General features: G+C 42.3%; 1 long non-coding RNA gene across 1 annotated transcript; it reads right to left on the minus strand.

The window, feature by feature from the left end:
- Window positions 1-9095: 9095 nt before the first annotated feature.
- On the minus strand, window positions 9096-14939 carry LOC148316051 (uncharacterized). The gene is made up of 6 exons (XR_015840409.1): window positions 14820-14939; window positions 14049-14212; window positions 13517-13705; window positions 11155-11250; window positions 9942-10094; window positions 9096-9834 (listed from the first exon to the last, which is right to left on the minus strand). It is a non-coding gene; the product is annotated as an uncharacterized LOC148316051 (long non-coding RNA).
- Window positions 14940-25990: the final 11051 nt, after the last annotated feature.

The following is a 25990-nucleotide window of genomic DNA, read 5'->3' on the forward strand; positions in this document are numbered from 1 at the left end:
ATGCTTGACATGTCTAAGCTCCCGGCCCGATGTAGTCCATATCGGGAAATACGGCTTTCATGAAGCGTTTAAATCCTGTGCGCGCCACGTAACTAGAGGAGCTTTATCTTTAGCTATGTGCTAGGCTATCGCGTCCACCTCTGAGACGTTCTCTCGTATGGTGTCGCCTCCGTTCATGGGCTGTTGTCACTTGTCGAACCTTGCTTCTCACTTTGAACTTTCAGCACAGCATGGTTGTGTTGTGGGTGGTGAGAAAGCTTCTGGATTTGAATCGCCAGCAACGAGAGCGACAGACGGGTGGAGTCACATGACTAGAGGCGCTGTAGCGGTCTTAAAGGGGCATGAACATTGCCGCAGACAAAAGGCTTTTCTTTTTTTATTCATCGAATTTACCGACATGGGCAAAATGATTTCGGTCATTGTAATAAATTTCGGTAACGGTAAATTTTCGGTTTATCGCCCAGCCCTATGCTGTAGCATGGCTTTTTTTGCCGTGGGTGTCAAATATTTTACTTTGTTTTCAGAGTGCTTACAGACCTCTTGGTTTTGCCTCAAAATAATTGTCTGCAAAGCAGTCTGTGCCATCCGCATCATTGATGTGCAGGAGTAGCTTGTTGGTAATAAATAGCTGCAAGAAGTCCGCTGTTTGCCGCAGCATCCAGTGGTCCAGCGCTCGCAGTGAAAGTCTTGTCTGGCAGCCCGAACCATCCCCAAACATTTCGAGATGCACGCCCACTAAATTCCAGAAATATAAACATGGACAAACTTGACATTCTTCCAGATTCTGTCTCTTTGCATTGTTTTGAAGTTACTCCTGCAACTTTTCCACTTCTTCGATCCTCCCCATTGTCTGAAAAAGAAGTGTATATTTTGATTTGAAATAATGACCTCAACATACCAATACATTTGTTTATCATCTGAACTGGATTATTTTGAAACAACATTTGGGTTGGACATCTGGGATTTGTTGTTGTGTATATTCAGAGTAATCCTTTTCTTGTATATAGCTAAAGCAATAGTCGCTGGCCTTGAAAATGGGTACAAGACTTGACCAAATTAAGATGCCATAAGGTCTAATTTGCCCCTTCTCTACCACAACTGATTTAGAGGCCATTAGTAACAGATTTGAGAAGACCACTTTTAAAGATATGAAGCCAGAGCTCGGCACCGGACCCATTTTAATTATTTATTATAATTTTAATGTATTATTGAGCAAATGACACAATATGTCAGTAGTGATTACCACAGAAGTCATGTCAAAATAGTGCAAATTCTGAGGTCGACTTCAAATCAGACAGGCGGAGACGAGCGCCAGAGAAGAGATGAGAATCAGAAGAGATGTTGAAGAAGCTAATAACAAAAAAAACAAAAAAACACATCAAATCTCCATGTAGTAGCAACGGGGATGGCTCATGGGGTCAGGAGAAGTGAGCGGGAGATGGGGAGTATGAGGTGCCGTTGGGGACAAAAATCAGGAATCGCTTCACACTTCTGAAATGTACTCTTACACACCAGTGAAATTGTTGTTGCTCATGCATACTTATGAAACGCTATCATACATACGAGTGAAACGCTCTCATACACACTAGTGAAATAGTTGTTGCTCATACACTCGTCAAATGCGCTCATACACATAGGTGAAACATTCTCATACACACCAGTGAAAGGCGCTCAGGCACAATTGTGAAATTATTGTTATTCATAAATACAACTGAAACATGCTCATGCCCATACACGAGTGAAATGCTTTCATACAAACACCCACACTGTTGAAAATGCTGTCATGAACACAAGATCGCTTACAAATACTAAAATGTAAAAATTAATCATTTATTTAGCAGGGATGCATGGTGGGCGACTTGTTAGCACGATGGTCTCACAATGCAGAGGTCGCGGGATTGATTCCGGCTTTCCTGTTTGGAGTTTGCATGTTTCCCACACGCCTGCGTGGGTTCTCCGGTTTCCTCCCACATTCCAAACACATGCATGGCAGGTTGTTTGGACACCCTAAATTGGTGTGAGTGTGAGCGCGGATGGTTGTTTGTCTTTGTGTGACCTGCGATTGGCTGGCAACCAGTTTAGGGTGTACCCCACCTACTGCCCCAAGATAGCTGGGATAGGCTCCAGCACCCCCCGCAACCCTTGTGAGGAGAAGCCGTACAGATAATGGATGGTGGGATGGCATTCATAATGGACGGCCGCCACGGTGGGCGACTTGTGAGCACGATGGTCTCACAATGCAGAGGTTGTGGGATCGATTCCGGCTCCGGCCTTCCTGTGTAGAGTTTGCATGTTCTCCCAAGCCTGCGTAGTTTTCTCTGAGTTCGCCAGTTTCCTCGCACATTGCAAAAACATGCATCCATTTACTCTGATGCCAATGTTTTCTGTACCTTATGGCAGATTTTTCTCTTTGCCGAAGACTATTAGCACTTGTAGAGCGAGGACCTGTGCCACAGTCGTCAACTGCACCCTAAAATCTGATCATTTTGTATTTTAGACATTACACACTACACAGTTAAAGATGGTCCAAAAAAGAAAAATGGATTAATGTATTTCAACTTACATAATACTCTTTAAAGAGCTGACCAGCTCATTCCCAGAGGTACGTATTGGGGCGTATTGGTCGTCTTTACAGAAGACTCCAGGAGGTAACTCAGGTTTGACCTTCAGCCACAACAGAGTGTTGGGTGTGAGTGCTTCCAAGTCGTTGAGGTCGGAAGATGTCCTTGTGATAGGCCTGCTGTTTATAACTGCTTCAGCCTCACCAAGCAAGGTATATTGACTTTCTTCACCCGAAATTTGTTCTTTTACAGTGACATTCAGGATTTTTCTCACAGACCAAATAAGTCGCTCACAGCTTCCTCCGTGGTGGGAACCTGCTGGGGGATTGCTATGCCACTGAATACCTTTTTGCAGCAAGTGTTTCTCGATTTACTTAGTGTTCCATTCTTTGATTGATTTCTTCATTTCACTGTCAGCTGATCTAAAGTTGGTTCCGTTATCAGAATACATCTCTCTCACTTGTCCTCTTCTGACAAGAAATCTTCGGATTGCGTTGAGACAAGCATCTGTGTCACGTGAAGATGCAATTTCCAGATGTACGGCTCGTACAGCGAGACATGTAAAAATCACGCCGTATCTCTTTACTTGTCCTCTAACCCTACTTACTTAGAATGGACCAAAATAATCAACGCCAATTCTCTTGAAAGGCGGATCGTCAGGTAGCACTCTTCTGATGACTCTAGCAGCTCGAGGTATCCAAAACTGTTGATGCAGATTAGCCATCATGTGGTTCCTTCCAGCGTGAGCTGTAATCTCATGAATGTATCTCAGGACTAGCTTTGTGTTATGTGAATCCTTGGCAAGATGGCTTGCTGTTTTGCTGTTTCAGGCATGGCTGCGTGGCTCAACTGTCCACCAACCCTCATGACACCATCTTGAAGTACTATATTGAACTTGTAAAGTGGGCTACTTTTCTTCACCCTTTTTTGTTTTTCAAATATGGCTAAATCTTTTTTGAAACTTCGCCTTTGACAGTATTTCACAAGTTCTCTTTCTGCTTTATCCAAGTCGTCGCAGGTCAAATACTTTCCTTTGACAGTTCTCTTGAATAAATTCATCTTGCCTTCTTCACCTAATGTGATTAACTCCTTTCTATTTTCCTTTACTCTGTCAGTAAGTCTTTCAGCTTTAGAAACCAGGCTACGGCCTGCTTCAATGCTGTCCAAGACGAATAATGGTTCATCCACTGGCCCAGAGAATCTTTGGGCTACAGTGACTGAATTACATGCACTTGAGTCACTCATTTGACCTCCTGGTCATTAATTGGTAATTTGAAGTGGTTTTTGTGTTTAACTAAATTCCTGGACACTGCCTGATTTTTTTCAGAGCTGTACAACCACTAGAAAGGGTGGTTCCCACAATGTGAGTTTTGCTCAGGTGGCCCAACAATGTCACAAAAACAAGTAGGGGGGTGTGTGTGTGTTTGTATGTATAAGCTACATGTTGGGGACCAACATCGGACAGCACACCCACTGTAGGGGACCAAAATTTTTGTGGGGACCAAAAATCTGGGCCCCACAAAAAAGAGCATTGAATTCAGTGATAAGAAGCTCAGGGGGAGGTCCTGTCAAAGTTTCAGGGCTTTCCAGGAAGGTCACAAAAACAAGACGAGTGTGCTAGAAATGTGTGTGCGGAAAAATTACTCAGGATCGCTGTCTAGTGGTCGGTCCCGGTACTGCACTTACGCACACTTCACACACTCGGCTGGTCTGCGCATGTGCAGGACAGTCTGCTTTATGTCAGGCAGCCACCCTCCCCTCCCCCACAGCCCAACCCGAAAAATTGAGATGTTAGTTAAGTATTTATTCCTATTATTGAGTGAGATTACATATTTTTACTTGGCAGCTGGCACAACAGCTAAGCTTGGAGCACAGTTATTGCAAAATAAAATAAATAAACAGTAACAACAATAACGATTGTTAATATTGTTATACTTTATAGCGTAACCTATTTATACTAATTTTCTGTATGCAATTTCAAGTGCAACTAATATAGTTGTGCATATAGATAGCCACCAAACTCCATACATTAGATAAAAATAAGAGCCACGATGTTAACCAATTAACAGTTCAAGAAAAAAGCAGACATCCAAGAACTTGCTTTGTTACTTTTGCGTGGCCAGAACTACAAACCCCAAAGCAGAGCAAACCCAAAACATCAGAGAAAGTACAATACTTTTGTCAAGGAGTGGTGCTGCTGCTTTGCGATCGCTGCCACCATAGTGAACGCGCTCCCACATTCGTGCACATGCCACACACCTGTTTTCCACGTCCTGTCAGTCCACTCCGTCGGTCCGCATTTATTTCGTTGGTCAGCCATCACGGTTGGGTGCGCACTAGATCGCTGTTAAACCATCTTCTACGCCACAGTCCTCGTGTTCAACAAACATTTCTCCCGAATTCGCCTACCATGCACAACTCTCCACTTTCAAACCGAGCGCCGCTGTTACTTCCGGGTTTTTAGCGCCAAGCACTTGACGCTAGCGTGTGACGTCATGGCGAAATACTAGGTTTTAAAATAAAAATTTTCTTTTTTTTGTACAGTCTAAGTGCATGGGGTTATGATAGATCGAATGAGTATACCTTTATGTACTCACTAACATTTATGTTGATCATAAAATGTTGTTTTGATGAAGAAAACTGTTATTTTTTAGAATCAATTGGCTTAGGGCACTTGGGCAAACTACGGCCCGGGGGCCACTTGTGGCCCGTTAAACGTTTCAATCCAGCCCCCCAAACTTGAAAAAAATTAAATGAATAAGCCTTGTTAATGGTTTATTTTCTAAATACTGTGGTTTTTCAAAGACATATATATTGTTGTAATGCTTTTGTTCACTTTCGTTTAAAATTAAATGTATTTTAGGACTCATTGTGCCCCCCCCCTCCCAATCAAAAAGTTTGCCCATCCCTGGCATAGTGGATGGGCCGAGGAGTTTAAAAGGCACACATCATGCATTTTTCAGTCAGTTTTAGCCAGGGCTTGGTATGGGGAAGACCAGCTGGTTTACATGTAATCATTAAATTTTCCCAAGTTTTATTTAAGTTAATTGGACAAAACAAAAAAAACGCAATATTCTTCTGCCATTTTATTGTAGAGGGCCATTTTGAGCCCCTAACAATATTATTCAACCAAGAGATCATGAGTCGTCGCCCACTTACTTTCTGAAGTCAGCTGGGATGTCACGGCTGTGACCCTCGTGAGGATAAAGTGGTTCAGATGGAAAAGTAGGACTAAGGGCTTTTTCTCAGGTTTCCATGCGCAAATCCATGTATATTAGGTTAATTGGAGACTCTAAATTCTCTACTCATCAAATGACATTCGTGACCCTGATGGATAGATAAAATAGATTATTAATCTGCCATGGGAAGTCCAAGGTGTCTGGTAGAAAGAAATGCATTCATACACTCATTACACAGTCAACCAAGCAAAGACACAAAGCCTAGGGCAGGGGCGGGCAAACTTTTTGATTGGAGGACCACAATGGGTTCTAAAATATGACAGAGGGGCCGGACCAGGAGCAGATGGATGGAGTGTTTTGGAAACCTCACCTCATCTGAGAAAAAAAATACATTTAATTTTAAATGAAAGTGAATAAAAGCATTCCAACAATAATATTTGTCTTTGAAAACCACAGTGTTTAGAAAATAAAACATTAACAAGGTTTATTCATTAAATTTTTTTCAAGTTCGGCGGCCCGGATTAAAACTTAACGGGCCGCATGTGGCCCCCGGGCCGTAGTTTGCCCTCGCCTGGCCTAGGGCATAAACACATACATGTAATATCCAATCCGCTTATTCTCACAAGGATAGCGTGCTGGAGCCTACCCAGCTGTCAACGGACAGTAGGCGGGGCACACCCTGAAGTGGTTGCCAGCCAATCGCAGGGCACGCAAAGACGAACAACCATCTGCGCTCAAACTCACTCACAAATGCAACCTCCACACAGGAAAGCTGGGTCCCGGGATCGAACCCTGCACCTTGGGACTGCGAGCCGGATGTCCTAACCAGTCTTAACTCATTAAATACCAGCCATTTTCACTGGAGCAACCCGCTCAATCCCAGCGTTTTCCTGGGTTTTGACTAATATTGCAAGGCCCACAGAATATAGTATTCTAATGCTATATAGACATGGAGCACACCCGAAGAAAGATGAGCCTCTCTTCTTTCAACAGAAAAAAAATGTTTGTTCCTATCTTTTTCCATTCTTGAGCAATCAGCATTTGAAAATAGCTAAATTTCATGAAAACTCCAATCCCTGGGGAAAAAACTGAGAAAATGAGCTTTGTAAACTGATGCATTTTGACCATAATTTGAATTTTGACACTATTATTTATGGCTTTCATGACACCTCTAACATCTAAATAATGCATGCCTTCTATAAAATAACAAAAAAAAGCACAAAAAATGTTTTTGATAAAATAAATTTATTTGCACATAACACTAAACGACTGAACTGTTGAACTATGTACAAAAATGAAATACATCAGTGTCATACATACTTTTTTTTTGTGTGATATAAAATAAAACAGTTGCCTTGATGCAAGGGCACACAACATAGTTCACACCACATTCTTGTTTCACTCCGTTTGCCTTTGCGCAAACAGACCCGACACTTTCGTTGTGGTCTGGCTTTGCTGGTCCGTGGAAAATAGGCGAGCTTGTGTTTGTCCACTGGGGTTTGTGTGAAAATAATTGTCTGGGAAGTGATTGCTGGCATCCGCGATGTGCTGCAGAAGCTCATCCGTGAGAAACAGCTGCAGGAAATCAGCTGGCTCCTCAGACTCCAAATGGGCAGCGGCATTCAGTGGTCCAGGGGTTGCTGTAAAGTCGATTTTCCTCGGTTGCCATCCAGTGTGACGCCATCCGGAACCACTGCTTCCTGATGCACAACCTGTAAATTACAGAAATATAAACAATTGGAAATATATATTTATTGCTGCATTTTATTGCTGGCGTGTGAAGTTTCATATTATAATTTACCTTTCTTTACACCAACAAGACGAGGAGGAACTTTCTTGCCGCGGGATGCACAATCTGTGAATTTTAGAAAGTATGCATGATTACCACACCATTCAGTATTGTTGTTTCCTCGTCGGGAGGAGATGCGCTCGCGCGTAACTGCACATTTACGCGACATTTTCTGCCCGCAAGATGCATGATATGTACAATAAAAGCATGAGGGCTAAAACCACATGTTCAATGGTAACTTGCGAGCGTTTACTTCCTCTCGCGTGTAATTGTGCAATAGGCGCCCGGACGAGAAAGTCAGCGAGCAAGCTTGCGTCTAACTGCACATTTACGCGACATTTTCTGCCCGCAAGATGCATGATATGTACAATAAAAGCATGAGGGCTAAAACCACATGTTTAATGGTAACTTGCGAGCGTTTACTTCCTCGTCGGCGAGGACTTACGCTCGCGTGTAATTGTGCAATAGAGGCGGCCGGACGAGGAAGTCAGCGAGCAAGCTCGCTTCTAACTGCACATTGACGCGACATTTTCTGCCCGCAAGATGCATGATATGTACAATAAAAGCATGAGGGGTAAAACCACATGTTCAATGGTAACTTGCGAGCGCTTACCTCCTCGTTCGGGGGGATCTGGTGAGGACTCTCAGCTGCTTTGGCTATTGTCCGAAGGCAGGCGATGCAGGCCGCAAGGCACGCGCACCCTCTTTAGACGCCGTTTTGTTGTGACGACGACGAAGCGTCATCCTCTCAACCAAAGCGTCTCCATCGCCTTGATGCTTTTAGGAAGCTTTTTTTTACAAAAAAGCATTCCTCGATCGTCATTTGCTTGGAGGATTTCATTGCTAACGCTACTAATGCGACTGCTGCTAGTGCTGCCGATGCTGCTGCTACCCACGCTGCTCTCCACACTTATAAGTCTACCCCAGGATCCCGCCCCCCCATTTGTACCTCTGGCGCAGATTCAAGGCGGATCTTTTGCACCTCTGCCCCCTGCTGGGTGATTTTTACATGATTCACAATGCGGACAAGGCTGATTCTCAGTCAGAGGTTGCATCAGACCCTTATGTACACTATGACGTAAAAAAGACAGGAAACGTACTTATACGTCTTTGGTAGAGGGCGCCATTGCATTAAAAGACGTCTTTGTACGTCTAAGGGAGTAAATGAGTTGAACAAAGTACAGGGTCCTTCACCTGACTACAGATGATCTTCTGGGGACTTTATTTGGTTTTAATCACTTTTGGGGTCTGTATCTATGCACACTCCCTGGTTTTGCTACCTTCCCGGGTACCACATACACACTGCTTAGTTTCTCTGCCTTCGTGGGTACCACATACATATTGCTTGGTTTCTCTGCCTTCCTGGGTACGACATACACACTGCCTGGTTTTGCTACCTTCCTGGGTACCAGTCACACAAACGTCAGACGACTCAGCACATACCGACTGTCTCAGCACTACACACTTTCACTCCAAGGCAGTGCTGTGAACCAACTTACTGACAAGAGGTAGTATTTAGAATTTTAAAAAGTGCTTGAAAGGTTTTGTTCATGTAAAACCAACAGATTATGACATTATTATTATTATTTAAATCAGTATTAAACAGCATCAGCATAGGTTAAAGATATTATACAGACTATATACGATAAAAAAATACTAAACCACCCTTGCTTTTCCGTCATTTCTTGTATAAGTTAACACACAGATGTATAACATTTGTTTATACAAATATAACGATTAAAAAGTAGCTGATTAGAGTTTTAATTTTGTATTCATTAATCTGTAATAAAAATGGACATATTTTGGTTAATAAAATTAACAAGAAATAAAAGTAAAGGGTGTTCTAATACTTTTTTCAAGATTGTCCTAACATACATTTAATGTTTACAGTATATGTCTTCGGAAGAAGGGCAGCATTAGATTTTTTTTTTGTTCTCTCTCTTTGACTTCTGAATTTGAATTTCTGTCACAGATGTGCTTGAATTCTATTTTGGATGATTTGTGTTAAACTGCACAAATATTTGAAGAGCCATAGAATTCAAGAATCACACCAGTGCTGCTACTCCTCCGAACGGGTGAACGCCCTTGATTAACAACCTGCGTTGAGGTGGCTTTTGAGATTCGTGGTGTGGGAGAAAAATCTCTGAAGGCATTCTTAGACTTCAAGAGAGGGTCCACAATTTTCAAAGATTCACTTCCGTCTGAATCAGAGGCCTCACTTGTATCCGGAATATATTCATCTCCACTGTCATCTGAGTTGGAGTAATAATGCTTATCCATTCCAAAGTCAGCCTGTTTTTTTAATCTAAAAAACAACAACAACAACGAAATATAAAGGATAGAAGGTAGGAGACCAATAAAATATATGCAATTTGCTTGTAAGATTCCCTGAAATCTATATGGGTTGTTTACCTGTATACTTTTGGTCCTCCTGAGCCTTGGGATAGTAATATGGTCTGGGTCTGAGGAACAAAGTTCAGGGGCAGGATTTGACAATGATTCGTCAGAATCTGTGTCGTTATTCCAAGGAAGATTCAGCCCATATTTTTTGTCCAAGGGAGGAGACTGGGTTGCATCAGAGTCCAAGAGAAAATTGAGAACCCATTAAATACTTAATCCCCAGAGGAATCTGCACAGAAAAAGGTCTTAATTCTATTTGAAAAAAAAAAAAAACTAAAATATTGATGAATGATATTATGACAAAATAATGTAATAACAAAATTAGAATGATTTTAGGAAATTATTTGCAAAACCAAAACATTGTGGTACGATAATAATGCATATAATTATTCTACGCAGCTATATTTAACAAAAACACTTAATTGACCGTAACAAAAAGCTCCCGGGAGGAAAACTACATTAAATGTTTTTTTAACAGGGCAGTGAAAATATTGGAAAATAAAAAAAATAATGAATAAAATAATATGAAAAAAGAATTCAATGTGTATCGATGGACCCATATGAAATACTTATATCGCTATGTACTTATCAGCCATATCGCCCAGCCCAATATGTAACTGCAACTTCAAAACCTCGGGCCATAACAGGATTGTAACATGGGATGCATATCTTCATTCCTAAATTTGTAGATCCCGAGGAGGCTGCTCAATGGTCCTGGTAATGTAAACCTCAACCAATTCGGTCACAGCCAATGTTCTCCATCCTTGTTAAGAAGTTTTGAAATGATTTAATAGATATACTATTGCAAACTATACCAGAATTTTATACATTTTAAACTTTTGATCACAATTTTACCTATTTTCTAACAATCTGAAGAATCCACATGCCAAATCACCTGCTGTGGACACATAGGTTCTGTTCTGACAGATAATTCAGTTACAGGTTGTGTACTTAAAGCCAATAAGAGGGCAATGCAGCAGTCGACAGCCTGACGAAAGCTTAAGTCTCCCAATGAGAGAACTGTAGTGGCTGGTAGGTTCTTAGATTGTAACATAGTAAAGACATACACTACGCATAACTGTATATCATATGATGATGAGGGAAAATATTATTAGCTACGATTTATGTCCAGATATATTAGAAAACTTGTCCAACCAGCACAGGTCTATCTAACTGTAATTTTAACATCTCAAGACACGACAGGATGACCACATGATACGCATACCTCCTTTTCAGAGTCTGTCAAACCTTGAGAAGGCTGCTTCGATGTTCTGGTGGCATCAACCTCAGCCGATTCAGTCATTGTCGGTTGTCCTCCATCCTAATGAACAAGTTGAATATTAATTTAATGAATTTAAAAAAAAGAAAATGGATCAGAATTTTACACATTTTAAAGAACAAGTTCACGAATGAAACAAAACCAATTACTTTAGCGCATGACAATTAATCTTCAGTAGAGATATGTTGTGACTGATATTTCAGTCACAGGTTGTCTTTTGAACGCCACCAGGGCCGCAATGGAGCACAGGACAGCCAAAAGTCTTCTTGTCGGACAGCTGTAGTGGCTGGTAGGTTCTAAGATTATAACATAGTAAAGGCACATACAACTCCTAACTGTATTTCATATGATAATGAAGGAAAAGATGATTAGCTATGATTTATGTCAACAATAAAAATGGCTCTACGGGGTCCCCACGAACGCAAACCTGACAGTTGGGTGTCAGATGGCCAACATACCTGACTCGCAATTCAACTCAACTGGACCCCACAACACAAGAAAAAGCTGAGTGAGCCTCAAACCAGACATACACATTCACTGACAAATATCCTGTGACACCAGATATATTAGAAGTCTTGTCTAATCAGCACACGTCTATCTAACTGCAATTTTAACATCTCGAGACACGACAGGATGAGCACATGATACGCATACCTCCATTTCTGAGTCTGTAAAGCCTGGAGGAGGCTGCTTCGATGTTTTAGTAGCATCATAAATTTATTGAATTAATTATATTTGAGGTTGGATTAGATTTTTACACATTTTAAGCCTTAGCCACCCAAAACAAAACATAAGCTCATGAATGAAATAAAACTAATTAATTTCGCCCATGCCAATTAATCTTCTGTAGACACGTGTTGTGACCAGTGTTGTTTTTGGCAGGCATTTTAGATTTTGTCCAAGTCATTTGGACAAAGTGCTGATTTGTTTACATCACATTTAGTCATCCCAATTCGTTATAGTTTTAGTCCAGTTTTAGTCAACGAAAACTAAAAAAAGGGTTTTAGTCCAGTTTTAATCGACGGAAACGCAAAAAAAGTTTTACCCTAGTTTTCGTCAATTTATTCACAAAGGTTTTAGTCCAAGCGGCACGGTGGCCCAACTGGTTAGCATGATGGCCTCACAATATTGAGGTCGTAGGTACGATTCTGGCTCCGGCCTTCCTGCGTGGGTTTCCTCTGGGTAATCCGGTTTCCTCCCATATTCTTAAAACATGCATGGCAAGTTGCTTGGACACTCTAATTGCCCCGAGGCATGAGTGTGAGCGTGGATGGTTGTTCGTCTATGCATGTCCTGCGATTGGCTGGACACCAATTCAGGGTGTACCTCGCCTACTGCCGAAGACAGCTGGGATAGGCTCCAACACCCCCCGCGACCCTAGTGAGGAGAAGCGGTACAGATAACGGATGGATGGATGGATGGATGGGTTTAAGTCCATTTGAGTTAAAACAAGGCATTCAAGGTTTCCACCCAATAACAAAGACTTTTGGATGGACTACTACATCACAAACAGAAAAAAGTGGCAACAGTGGAATCAATACTCACTGCTCCAAAATAAGCAGAGAAGCAAAACATTTTGTTGGGCAACTGTTGTGGCTTTATTTCACTAAAAGCAACATAAAATAATTTATGAACCACATGCTAACAATTTTGTCTAGTCAACGAAAAAAATTCATGTACATCACGTCATGTTTTCGTCATAAAAGAACCTCGTATAGCTTGTCATCGTCATTAAAAAAGGGGCGTTAACGAAGTATTTTCGTCATAGTCATCAGTGACGAAAACAACACTGGTTGTGACTGATATTTCAGTCCCAGGTTGTCTCCTGAACACCACCAATTGGGCAAGGGCGCGCAGGAAAGCCTGGGGTCTTCTATTTTTACAGTATAGAAAGGCTAAATATCAAATTGAAACAGTGTTTTATATCATGAATATACAGGGTTGGTGCTGGTTCTGGTAGGGAAACCACAACATAAAGATGTCCTTAATTAGTCCCACAATGGGGATATTTGCAATATGGCATATGATGGCCTAACAGGGCCACCGCCCAGAAAGGAGTAACGCAGAACTTTGTAATACTGTCACTCCCTGACCAGTTCGTTGTTCCTGCAGAGCCAAACTTTGACTCAGACCCACAAATTTGAATTACAGATAGTGGACAATGGAGAACTCCCCCAGTCAGTCAGCATGTTCAACTTCCATAGAAACCTCACATACATTTATTAGATTGCCAAACTAATTGGAAACTACATCACCAGAACACCACAAGTGGGCTCTGTTATTGTACTTAAAGATGCATCTTACAAACCTGTGTTCTCCAAGGCCAGCTGGTCCATAGTCTTAAGTTATTTCTTCGCCAACATCAATGTCTCGGAGCGCAAACAGACAGAGGTGTGGTCTGTCCTCTGTTGTCATCTTCTTCATTTTACAGTTGGGGTGCATGTGGTCATCATTAACCAGTCTTCCCAGACTGCCATCTTCTTGAGCTGCATCAACACTTAAAATAGATTAAAAAAAAAAAAAAACAATTATTCAATCAATGTCAGAAATTAATCTTTGAGACAATCTTGTGTACACAAAACATAAAAATAGGAAATCCACAATTTTTAAATCTAAATCAAATCATACAAGAAATTTCTATTGGAATCAGACCCTATTAACAGATTGTCTTTGAGACTTCATGATCTATATTTTCATTTGTACAGATTCAACGCATGAATAAAAGTAATTATACATTTTTGCTTAGAGAATGATTTTTCCCCTAACACTTATGGGATGAGTATGTGTTTATTTTTTTAAATAAAAACAAAAATAAGATAACATCTCAATCTTTGCCTCACCTCCAAGTTTTTTCTTGCCGGCGGAAGTCAAACAAAAAGACAGTGCCTCTTCCATCCATCTTCCTGCGTTGAGATTCATCAGAATCTATCAATTTTCCTCTGTACTCCATAATAAAGAATAAAGTCGTCTTTCCTGAAAGGGGCCTTGGTAAATACTCCTCGACCTAGTTAACAGGGAAATCAAGTTAGCTTCGTCATATTTTTAAGCACACAAATAAGGAGTCATCATATTCATTTGTGCCACTATACTAATGTAGGGTGGTTTGAAACATTGCTTCTTGTGAGGGATAGAGCAGAGCCCTTCTTTATGATTTTAAAGGAACAGACCAGCCAAAATTCATTTTCCAGCATTGCATTAGCCAGTATGTATTAGGACTGAAAGTACAAATGTCAATTGCACCTGGTTACGTAAAAAAAAAACTTTAAGATTATTTAGTTTCAAAACAATGACATACACTGTACACAGTCATATTGGATCGCGTCACGTGATCTCTGTGACGTATTACGTGCTTTACACTAGACTATCAATATCGGACTTGTTCACCGGTCTATTGTGGTATAAAAATGCCGGAGGGCGTCATCAAGTACAGCCTTAATTTAGATAGAACTCCTACCATCAGGTTTCACACTCACTGAAATAACTTGAAACTGACAAAAGTGGCAAAAGAAAAGGTCAAGACACTCTTAATGTAAAATAACCACTTAAAAAACGATGTCAGCTTGGTTATCAGAAAACAATAATATATCTTAGCAAAAGCGTTAACTTCATACCTTTAAATTAGTTTATATACTTCGCTTCTAACTCTGCAGTCTTGTCCAGACCCTTGACTGCATGTTCAATAGTATCCTGCTTTGGGGACTTCCTGCATCTCAGGGAAGGCATTGTTTATTCTATAAAGAAAAAAGACAGTATTGTGTTGAGAATTATTAATACTATGGGCTAAATGGAGTTTTAACAATATTAGTGTAAGAAAAATAAATTATAAATTAAAAAAATATCAATTCCTCCATCCCAATTAACGATTTCAACCATAATAGTTTATATTGAAGTTTAAACAACAGACACAGACAGATTTATGCAGTGTGACTACAAAAATCTTACCAAAATTGCATTCACAGTAACCTTTGCTTTAAGAATCATGTAATTAACCAGTGAACATCGTGTCTTACACAAAAATTAATGACAGAAATTATCATGGTACTTGCATTCTGTGGTTCTATAACAAAAGTGCAAGCTGTTAGCTCCGCAAAGCTAACGCAACAAGCTAGCGTCCCTCGTGCTCACATTCAATGCAAACCTGACCACCGGATGACAATACGCGTCGGTTTAGTTCTTTAAATGAGTAAAAGCACCATGACGTTTTATAATTATTCAATGCTTAACTGGAGCTCGTCAATTATGTCGATGTAGGAGCACATGTTTGCTAGGCCAGTGTTGTAGGCCCACATCCATGGTGCTACTTTGTATAGTGTTTTCCACACAACTATCTCTAACTATGAACAAATGCACTCGACGCATGTTTTGAAAAAAACCCAACGAAAAACACTTACCTCTCCGTTTCAACAGCAGTTCGAACTTCGAAGTGGTGATATTCTCCAGCGTTAAGCACCTGCTCGAACTGCGAATAGGTCAAATTCAACAGCGTCTTTTTTCTGTCTTAATAAGGACGCGATGAGAGGAGGAGCGCTTGCCTTTTCGTCAGCACGCCCCGCGCGGGTGGTGCTGCTTTATCACTCTCTATCTGTGCCCGCCCGCCGGCACGTCGATAGAAAAATAATATTCCTTCAAACATTACTTTCATCTTCTTAACGTTTTGTAGTGAATTTAACAGGTTCACCACTTTTTTCAAATACACCAATGGAAAACAGGTCTTAATTGAGGAAACATACAAAGAGCGTCTCACAAACACCTGATGATGAGCAATGTAATTTGATCACGTTTTTTGTCACTGCCTGGACGTTGGGTTCACTGGCCTGGTGGCAGTGGCTTGTAGACACTGTCACTGAGTGGGAACGGATCTCAAGGTGGGTCAAACTAACCCAAGCAGTGGATCGGTCCGTTTTTTAAATTTATTAATTTTTTTATTTTATGTATTTATTTATTATTTAATACAAGGGCTTCGGCTCACTACCAGTGGGCGGGACCAAAGAATTTGGGTTTCCTTTGAGCTAGGAGGCAGTCAAAGGCAGTCCAATCCCCGGCAACATAAAGCGCCTAGCTCTGGGGACATGGAATGTCATTTCTCTGGTAGGGAATGAACCCGAGCTGGTGTGTGACTAGACCAGTGGTTCTCAATTATTTCCTGTCATGCCCCCCCTACCAAGAAGAAAACAATTCGCACCCCCCCACCACAATTTTCTTTTACATTTCGTACTAATGTACATGTTCTTTGCATATTAATGTTAGATTGTCAATAAAATATCTTACCTTAACAAAGCTAAATTGATAAAAATAAAATATCATTTTGAGAACGACTATTGTGAGGATCTCGAAACTCAGTACTCTGTGGTGCTAATATTGATGAGATGATAAATATGTTGAAGCCACAGAACAAAAAGATTAGATATTGTTTGGAAATTAATGACGTACATAAAGGAATATCAGCCTTGATTGGAGTACATTACTGCAACAATTATTGATGTTATGACCACTATGAAGAATTTAAAAAACAATATATAGGGATAATTATAGTTTTCATTTTGTTATGTGTAGTCTGTTCATGTTGCATTATTTTTATGACAAAGACGATGGTTAATCGTAGGTTTGTTGCCCAAATGTACCATTACAACCTGATTAATGTTGAGAATGACGAACTCAAACTGGACACTGAAACGTAAAAACACATGGACTTCTTGCCCCTGTCCTCACACGTGCACACACACACACACCATACACGAAGATCCGGGAGGTAAGGACGGCTGTCCTACAGGATGCGGATGGAAGAACAACTGCAGCGGAACAATGCCAGGGATGTCTGGAGGGGCCTGAAGACCATCTCAGGCCACGGACAAGCAGGTAAGACCCAGAAGGGGGGGGGCTTCAGTGGGCAAATGAGTTGAACCTATTTTTCAATAGGTTTGATCAAATGTCTGACCCCGCTCAGGCTTCCCTGATGCAGCCCCCACCCACCCCTCCTGCCACTGCGAACAAGACCCTCTCTCCCCCTCTCTCGCCCCTCTCTCTCTCCACAGGCTCCAGTTCCCAGCCTCATCAGACAACCACCACTTCCTCCTGCTCAGCCTTGTTCCTCACAACATCTCAGGTGAAGAACCAGCTGAGGAAGATGAAGGCGAGGAAGGCGGCAGGCCCAGATGGGATCAGCTCCCAGCTCCTCAAATCCTGCGCAGACCAGCTGTGTGGAATCGTCCAGCACATGTTCAACCTGAGCTTGAAGCTGGGCAGAGTCCCCCAGCTGTGGAAAACATCCTGCCTGGTTCCGGTTCCAAAGACACCCCATCCGAAGGAGCTCAACAACTTCAGACCAGTGCCGCTGACGTCTCATCTGATGAAGACCCTGGAGAGACTGGTCCTCGTCCATCTGCGCCCCCTGGTCAGCTCCTCAATGGACCCACTCCAATTTGCATACCAGCCTGGCATCAGTGTGGATGATGCCATCATCTACCTGCTCCACACTTCACTCTTCCACCTGGAGAAGGCGGGGGGCACGGTGAGGATCATGTTCTTTGATTTCTCAAGTGCTTTCAACACCATCCAGCCCGCCTTATTGGGAGACAAGCTGGAGCAGGCGGGAGTGGCCCACCACCTCATCACATGGATTCACAACTACCTCACAAACCGGCCACAGTACGTGAGAACACAGGACTGTGTGTCTGACGTGCTCCTCTGCAGCACGGGAGCGCCGCAGGGAACTGTGCTGGCTCCCTTCCTGTTCACCCTCTACACCTCGGACTACAAATACAATTCCACAACCTGTCACCTGCAGAAGTTCTCTGATGACTCTGCGATTGTCGGCCTCATCACTGACGATGACGATCGGGAGTACAGAGGGGTTACGCAGGGGTTCGTGGACTGGTGTCAGCAGAACCGCCTCCAAATCAACGCTGGGAAATCCAAAGAGCTGGTGGTGGATTTCCGCAAGCGTCGGCACTCTCCACCTGCACCAGTGAATATCCAGGGAACAGACATTGAGAGGGTCTCAACTTACAAGTACCTGGGTGTTCATCTGAACAATAAACTGGACTGGAGCGACAACACAGACGCTCTCTATAGGAAGGGTCAGAGCAGACTCTTCCTACTCAGGCGGCTGAGGTCCTTTGGCGTTCGGGGAACACTCCTCAGGAACTTCTATGACTCGGTGGTTTCATCAGTCATCTTCTATGGAGTGGTCTCCTGGGCAGGAGGCATCTCGGGCCGAGACAAAAAGAGACTGGACAAACTGGTGAGGAGGGCCAGCTCTGTCCTGGGCTGCTCCCTGGACTCTGTGGACTCAGTGGGGGGCAGAAGGATGACGGCAAAACTGTCATCAATGCTGGACAAACCAGCCCACCCATTCAATGACACTCTGAGAACACTTTACAGCTCCTTCAGTGACAGACTTTTACACCCTCGCTGTACCAAAGAGAGATTTCGCCGCTCCTTCCTGCCAACTGCTGTCAGACTTTTTAACAAGAACATTGGGTCAGGCCTACAAACGGGAGGGCATTAGTGCAATTGTGCAGTCCTAGGATGCAATATTAACTACTACTGTACTTTCAGCCAAGGGTGTACTTAAATATTGACCAATGATGTATTTTGTTTACCATTACAGTATTCTTATTACAATACTTCTATCACTGTAGTATTTCTACCACTGCAGGATGTTCACTATTACAGTACTTTTATCATTGCAGTACTTTTATCATTGCAGTATTTTTCTATCATTGCGGTACTTTTACTATTACAGTACTTTTACCATTGCAGTACTTTTACCATTGCAGTACTTTCATCATTGCAGTATTTTTCTATCGTTGCAGTACTTTTACTATTACAGTACTTTTACCATTGCAGTATTTTCTATCATGCAGTACTTTTCTATCATTTCAGTACTCTTACCATTACAGTACTTTTATCATTGCAATATTTTTATGATTGCAGTATTTTCAATCATTCAGTAGTTTTTATCATTACAGCGTTTCCCCCTCCGTATAATGGACAAACATTAGGAGTGTTTCCTTACACTTAGATACGTTTATACTGTGTATATTTGCATGCTTTTTCTGAATGTCTGCTGCTAATGTTATACATTAACGGCTACATTACGCCGCCGACTCTGTGTGATCTATATCTTTGCTGCTGTAACACCTCAAATTTCCCCATTGTGGGACTAATAAAGGACATCTTATCTTATCTTATCTCTCCTACAACGAGGCAAGGGCCTCCACCAAGTCACCCCAGGGACAAGTTTTATTCCCTGATGGTCATCAAATTATGAGGATCTCATTCTACGCCGGAAGGGAGGAGGGGAATTTTTCCCTAATGTGAGGTTTTCGCTCCTCCACTGATGATCACACTGTTGTATGATTTCATTATGATGATCTGTCTTAAAGCCGTAAGGACATGATTTTTAAATCCACAACAGGGGGGAAATGTAAGATGGGCTGAGGATAGGTAATCAGTTTGTGTATTCATAATCATGTTTTTATACACTCATTAATGTTGAACACACACAGAGACACTTACTTGTTATTTTAACACACACACACACAGACACCGTATCCTGAAGATGTGTTTAGTTAAACTGACCTTGGGTTATGATTTTCTGCCTGCTGGAGTCCCTGGTGATTAGTTATTGATGCTTTAGTTAAACTGACCTTTATACCGTGAGTTATTGATGTTTTCTGTCTCTTGGTGATTAGTTGTTGATGCTTTTCTGTCTTCTGGTGATTAGTTATTGATGAGTTAGTTTCAATAAAAAGGCAGAACGGAGGGTGAGAGTCAGAGGGTGTGCGGGATTGAACTGGCAAGACGGCTGTTTCACCTCCTGGCTCCCTCTCCCATTCTGAATGGCACAAAACGAAAACTTTAGTAAGTTATTTCAGTCTAAAAAAGGCGTCAGGGCATTTTTAAACCGGACAGTAAGTCGCCACTGTCTTGGTTCCTTTTTGTGCCTTGACCCATACCGGAATTATTGAAAGGATGCAGTCCTATTTACAGGCCCCAGTGACACCCCAGGTTTCTGTTGTTTGTACGAGGGCGCTTAATAGGTACTGCTATTCACAATCGTCTTAGGCTGTTTCTTTGCAGAAGTTTATGGACAATGTGTAGTGCTGTAGGATGCAGTCTAGAGCATTCTTGACATTGAAGCTTTTGTTTCCAGCAACTGCTAATGCGACCGTGCATCAAACATGCAAAACACAGACCCTTGCTCCTCAAGAAGTCAATCTTATCCTTGTGATGCTTTCTCCTAAATTCCTTACCAATTGTGAGACTGTGTTGCTCTCCATTACAATTAGCACATGGTTTGGCAATAGCATCCACTGAAACAGGTTCTGCCTTTGGCGTGGTGGTTTTGTTGTTTTCCATCTTGGCGGGCACAATGACTGTTGTGAAGACTTTCTTTGATTTTGTTGTTTCTGTGTGTTGTGATTTTGTTTTCTGTTTTATAGAAATCTTTCGTGCTTGTCAACAAAGTCAACAAAATCCTTAAACTTCACTCTTCTATTTGTTCTTTCTTGGAGATTGCAGGCAAATTTTCTCCAAGATTCTATAAGTCTGTATGGAAGTTTGTTTGCCAATGCCTTTATATTAGCCATGTTGTCCAAGTCCTCCATGTAATTAACATCTGCCAATATGTTCGAACAGCCCATAAGGAATAATGTGAAAGACTGAAGTGCAACACCATCTTCAGACTTGATTGTTGGCCAATCCATGGCTTCCTTTAAATATGCTTCTGCTATCATGAAGTCATCACCATAAAACTCCTTCAAGATTTGTTTTGCTTTGGTATATCCTGTCAGAGGTTCCATATGGATGCAGCTCTTCACCAACTCATGTGGTTGTTCACTAGTATACTGCAGCTAAAATTGAAGATGATCACGGTTATCACTTGTACGGCCTTCAATCCCATGTTCAATGGCACCTATACAGGTTTTATAATGCAGAGGGTCGCCTGTAAAACGTAGGAATGGAAAGTTCGGGAAGAAGCGATGCTTTTTGACTCTTTGCTAAGTATTCTGCGACACTGGCTTGCTGTGAGATTGCGTGGCAAAGGCCATCAAGCACATGTCCCTGTTGTTCTCTACTTTCTGTCTGATGTGGAAATCTAGCCATTGGAATAGTCGAAGTGGGAGCATTTCAGGTCAACACTGCTTGTTGCTCTGATAGGCTGTGATGGTAATTGAATGTTTTTCCTTGTTTAAATTGTAACACACTCATCAGGAATGTGGATACCATCCTCCTGGGTATTTTCATATCTTCTCAAGACATCCAATTTAGCATCAGACTCAGGGAGTGCCGTTTGCATTGCATGCATTTCCTTCTTTGCTTTAATTGCAGCTTCTTCTTGCTCAAGTGCCAACCTTTGTTGTAAATCAGCAGCCTTTGCCTTTAAACATGCTCGTTCCATTTGAGCCTTTAATTTAATTGAAGACGTTGACAGAAGTGAGCTTCTGTCTGTTAGATTCTTTACTTCTACTTCTATGGGTGTAGTTAGTTGATGCAGATCTACTATCAGCAGGTGATATTTGTTTATTGCATCCTTCCTCTGCACGTTTCAAAACGTCCTTCTTCCATTGCTCACATTTCCATTAATTACATTTTTTGGATCAAACCAGTTATTTTGGTCATCGGCAAAATCCTCTTCAGTCTTTAAATTTTGCAGACCGGAATTGAGGTCCACAAATTCTTGCTCCATGCCGCTAAAGCAAACACGAACCTCAGTTTTTTACAGCGTCAACATTTGCATCATCCTCCATCAATTGTTCAATTTGACGTTGCATGGAGGTCAATTGAGCAAATTTGCAGCTGCGTGCCTGCATCCGTTTAGGCTTGTGATCTTCTACAGCTTTTCTCCGTCATTTTTAATGTCCGCTTTCCACTGTCTTGTTCCTCCATGTCAATCCACAATGAAGCAAACAAAAACGTCAAACTGACTGTAGCGTCTCAATTTGTAGGTCAGCCGAATGACGATCAAAGTTTTAAGCAGTTTACTCACGCACCTGTTACGTGCGCGTCCTTGTTAACTCGCGATGCTTGTCAAGTATGGACGCATGCTAACAGCTAGCAGCTCATTGTCCCGACTGGAAAGTTGCTCCTTAGCTGTGATGTGCCTAGGGTTACACTATCTATCATTAACAAACACAGCCAGCCCTCCTCTTTCCTCTTCCCGCTTTCCAGTGTCCTGTCCGCAAGTAGTATTTGGAAGCCGTCAAATTCCACAACGGTGTCCGGCGTTAGCTCTGTTAGCCATGAATCCGTGAACATCAGCAAGCTAGCTCATTGGAAGTTCCTCTCGTGCCGCGTTAGCGCTGTTAGCTCGTCCATTTTCTTGGGAAGGTATCTAACATTTCCCATAAAAACGGACGGGAGGACGGGGTGGTCACGCCTCCTCTTTGCCTGGCGTTTCGCCCCCGCGCGACATCCCCCGTCTCTTCCTCCTCAACTCGCGGGGGATATCGGGTCTCGCTCCGGGAGTCGGCACGGGGTTAGCACGAAGTGCTAACAGCTGATGTCTTGTGTAAACGATTGATCCGTAGCTCCCAGTGACATCTCCGGACACGATCACGCAAAAAACAGCCCTCAGCAGCAATAAAACCACCGCAATTTGGATGTCCATTGCTGCGATGAGGTAAAATAAATAAAACTGGGTAAAGGGAAAAACACGCGAAAAAGGCTCAAATAGTGAGCCGTGCTGCTCTAGCAGGTAGCCACTCGCGTGGCGACGGAACCGGAAAAACAAATGTGGTCCCATCAAAATCTGATTGGATATTTAAAAATAAAAGCGTGAAAATTTGCTTATTTGTCTGTCGTCACCAATGATTAAAAAAATTAAAATCATTACAAAATCCTCAAGCTATCGTGATACCAGACGAGTTCTGCGGGACACCAGACCACCCCAGTTGTCCACAAAAAGTGGTCACTTCAAAATTTGATGTGGCATTTCAAAATAAAAAAATCACCTGAAATATGCACTGTGATCAACACTGATTTAAAAGAAAAATCTTTAAAAAATATCCTCAAACTATCGTGATACCAAACCAGGACTGGGGATACTAGACCACACCAGCTGTCCACCAAAAGTGGTCACATCAAAATGTGATGTGGCACTTCAAAATAAAAGTAGCCTGAAATTCGCTTATTTCACGGTCATCACCACTGAGTTAAAAAAAAACATAGCTCGAGCTTTCGTGATACCAGACCAGTTTTGTGGGACACGAGACTACCCCAGCTGTCCATAAAAAGTGGTCCCATTGAAATCTAATTTGTAATTTCAAACTAAAAGTTGCCTGAAATCTGCACATTTCACTGTCATCATGCCTGACTTTAAAATTTCATTAAAAAATATCCTCTAGCTATGGTAATACCAAACCAGGTTTGGAGGACACTAGACAACACAGCTTTCCACCAAAAGTAGTCCCATCAAAATGTAAGGAGGCATTTTAAAATAAAAGAGCTGGAGCTGTCGTAATACCAGACTAGTTTTGTTGGACACTCGACGACCCCAGCTGTTCATCAAAAGTGGTCCCATCAAAATCTGGTGTAATTTCACAATAAAAAAAAAAACACCTGAAATATGCACATTTCATTGTCATCAACACTGATTTTAAAATAATCATTTCAAAATACCCTCGAGCTATCGTGATATCAGACCCATTTTGGGGGACACTAGACAACCCCAGTTGTCCATCAATTGCGGTCCCACCAAAATGTGATACGGCATTTCAAAATAAAAGTAGCCTGAAATCAGCATACATCACTGTTATCAGGCCTGACTAAAATATCATGACAAAATATCCTCCAGCTATCATGATACCAGACCAGACATATTTCACTGTCATCACCATTGATTTTAAAAAATTAATTAAAAACTAGAGCTGCGAGCAGCTATAAAGGGCCCTCGCCACCCGGACAACGTTGGGGTACTGGCACGTTGGAAATGTGAAATATTTCCGAGAAATAACGTGAGGAATCTTCAAGAGGAATTTGCTTGTAGTTAAAGTTAGAGCAGCTTTTGTTTTCAAAGCCTCGTCAATGTTTGAAGTAAATTTGTTGGCAGGCACTACAGGTGCATCAAATCAAAGACTAATAGACTGAAAAACATTTTCTTTCCGAGAGCCATCACCATTCTGAACTCTCACACACATGCACACACACACGACCACCCTTACCTTGCTGAACAGCGACGTATTGTGTTGTATTTCTCCAATTTCATACTATTTTCCATCACAATATTTATTCTCTTATTTATCTAATTTATATATTTGATTAAATTATTGTTGTATTGCACTGGAGAGGGGAGCTCCCTAATCTTGTTGCACACTGTACAATGACAATAAAAGGATTTCGGATTCTGATAAATTTAGAATGGCCGACTTCCTGTTCAATTTAGCATACGGCTCCATGAGACTTTTTATTAGGTCTTGGCTTTGTACACACTTCATCAAATTTTCAGTTTGGTGAAACAGAGATATGGGGCTGTTTTTTTTTGTTGTTTTTTTTTTCTAGGGGGCGATAGCGAGCCATTTTTAAACAACTGTACGACAAAATAATAAAATATTGTGAATATTGAATCAACTCCCGGTTGGGTGGACGCTGGCACGTTTGGCTGCCACTGCTCACCGGTAACTCTCAGAAATTTTTTGGATCCGCTTGTTGTACCTGCTTTAGCAGTTTACAATCCCTCCAGTTACAGTGATTTTATTTATTATCTGTATGTTGAGCGATCCCGATTCTCATGAATGCCACCCACCGATTGCATTGTCGCTGACGCGTCTACTGTGGCTAAAGTTTAGCTTACCTATCAAAGTTAGCACCTGTCTGCCATGTGGACCCGCAGGCCAGTCTGCTTCTCGCACTTCTGCCTGTTCCTGTCATGTCATCAACCTGTGTCAGGACAACTTCAATCCACTGCCGCTGAACTCCGCTGGATTTACCGACACATGCCCGAGGGAAACGCACCACCACCACTGCTCCTCCTCCCGAACATCGCTCGTCGACCCTTGAAGGATTGTATGGCAATTACCGGCATTTTAAACATTTATGGGACAGAATGTCAATTATTTAATTTAGCAGGTTTATATTTACTGAATATGCTATGATCGCAAAATTCCGGACGAACTGGCGAGGCTGCCCGGCTCACCGTGGCTTGTCATCGGGACCGGGAGGCGGCGCAGGCGACACAGAGAGAGGAAGCAGTAGCGGGGCTGCAGGTCCGGTGTCTTGCAACGGCTGCGACGGCAGCCCCATAGGCAACCACTGCCGAGCCTGTACCTCACCAACGCCAGATCCGTGGTCCACAAAATCGACGACCTGGGATTACAAATCCTGGGAAACCGCTATGTGCGAGACAGCAGTGTGATCGTCGTCACGGAATCCTGGCTGCACGCAGACGTCCCCGACGCTAGCATCCAGCTGGCCGGGCGCTCGCTACATCGCGCGGATCGGACGAGGGACACCGGTAAGAGAAGGGGCGGGGTGGCTCTGTGTTTACGTGCATGAGAACTGGTGCGGCGATAGCACGATCGTCGAGAAGCACTCTTCCCCCGACATCGAGTTCATGTCCGTTAAATGCCGGCCTTATTTTCTCCCGAGGGAGCTAACGGTCGTGATTGTCACAGCTGTTTACATCCCTCCCGACGCTAGCACTAGCACGGCGCTCTCGCTACTCGCGTGCGTCATCAATAAACATCAGCGGGCCCACCCTGATGGCGTTCACGTAGTAGCGGGAGACTTTAATAAGGCCAATTTAAAGACTGTACTCCCAGAGTTTCACCAGCATGTCAAG

Source organism: Idiotropiscis lumnitzeri, unplaced genomic scaffold, assembly GCF_059441095.1.
Source record: "Idiotropiscis lumnitzeri isolate Australia: NSW breed Sydney's pygmy pipehorse unplaced genomic scaffold, RoL_Ilum_1.0 HiC_scaffold_24, whole genome shotgun sequence".
In the NCBI taxonomy this organism is placed as follows: Eukaryota; Metazoa; Chordata; class Actinopteri; order Syngnathiformes; family Syngnathidae; genus Idiotropiscis; species Idiotropiscis lumnitzeri.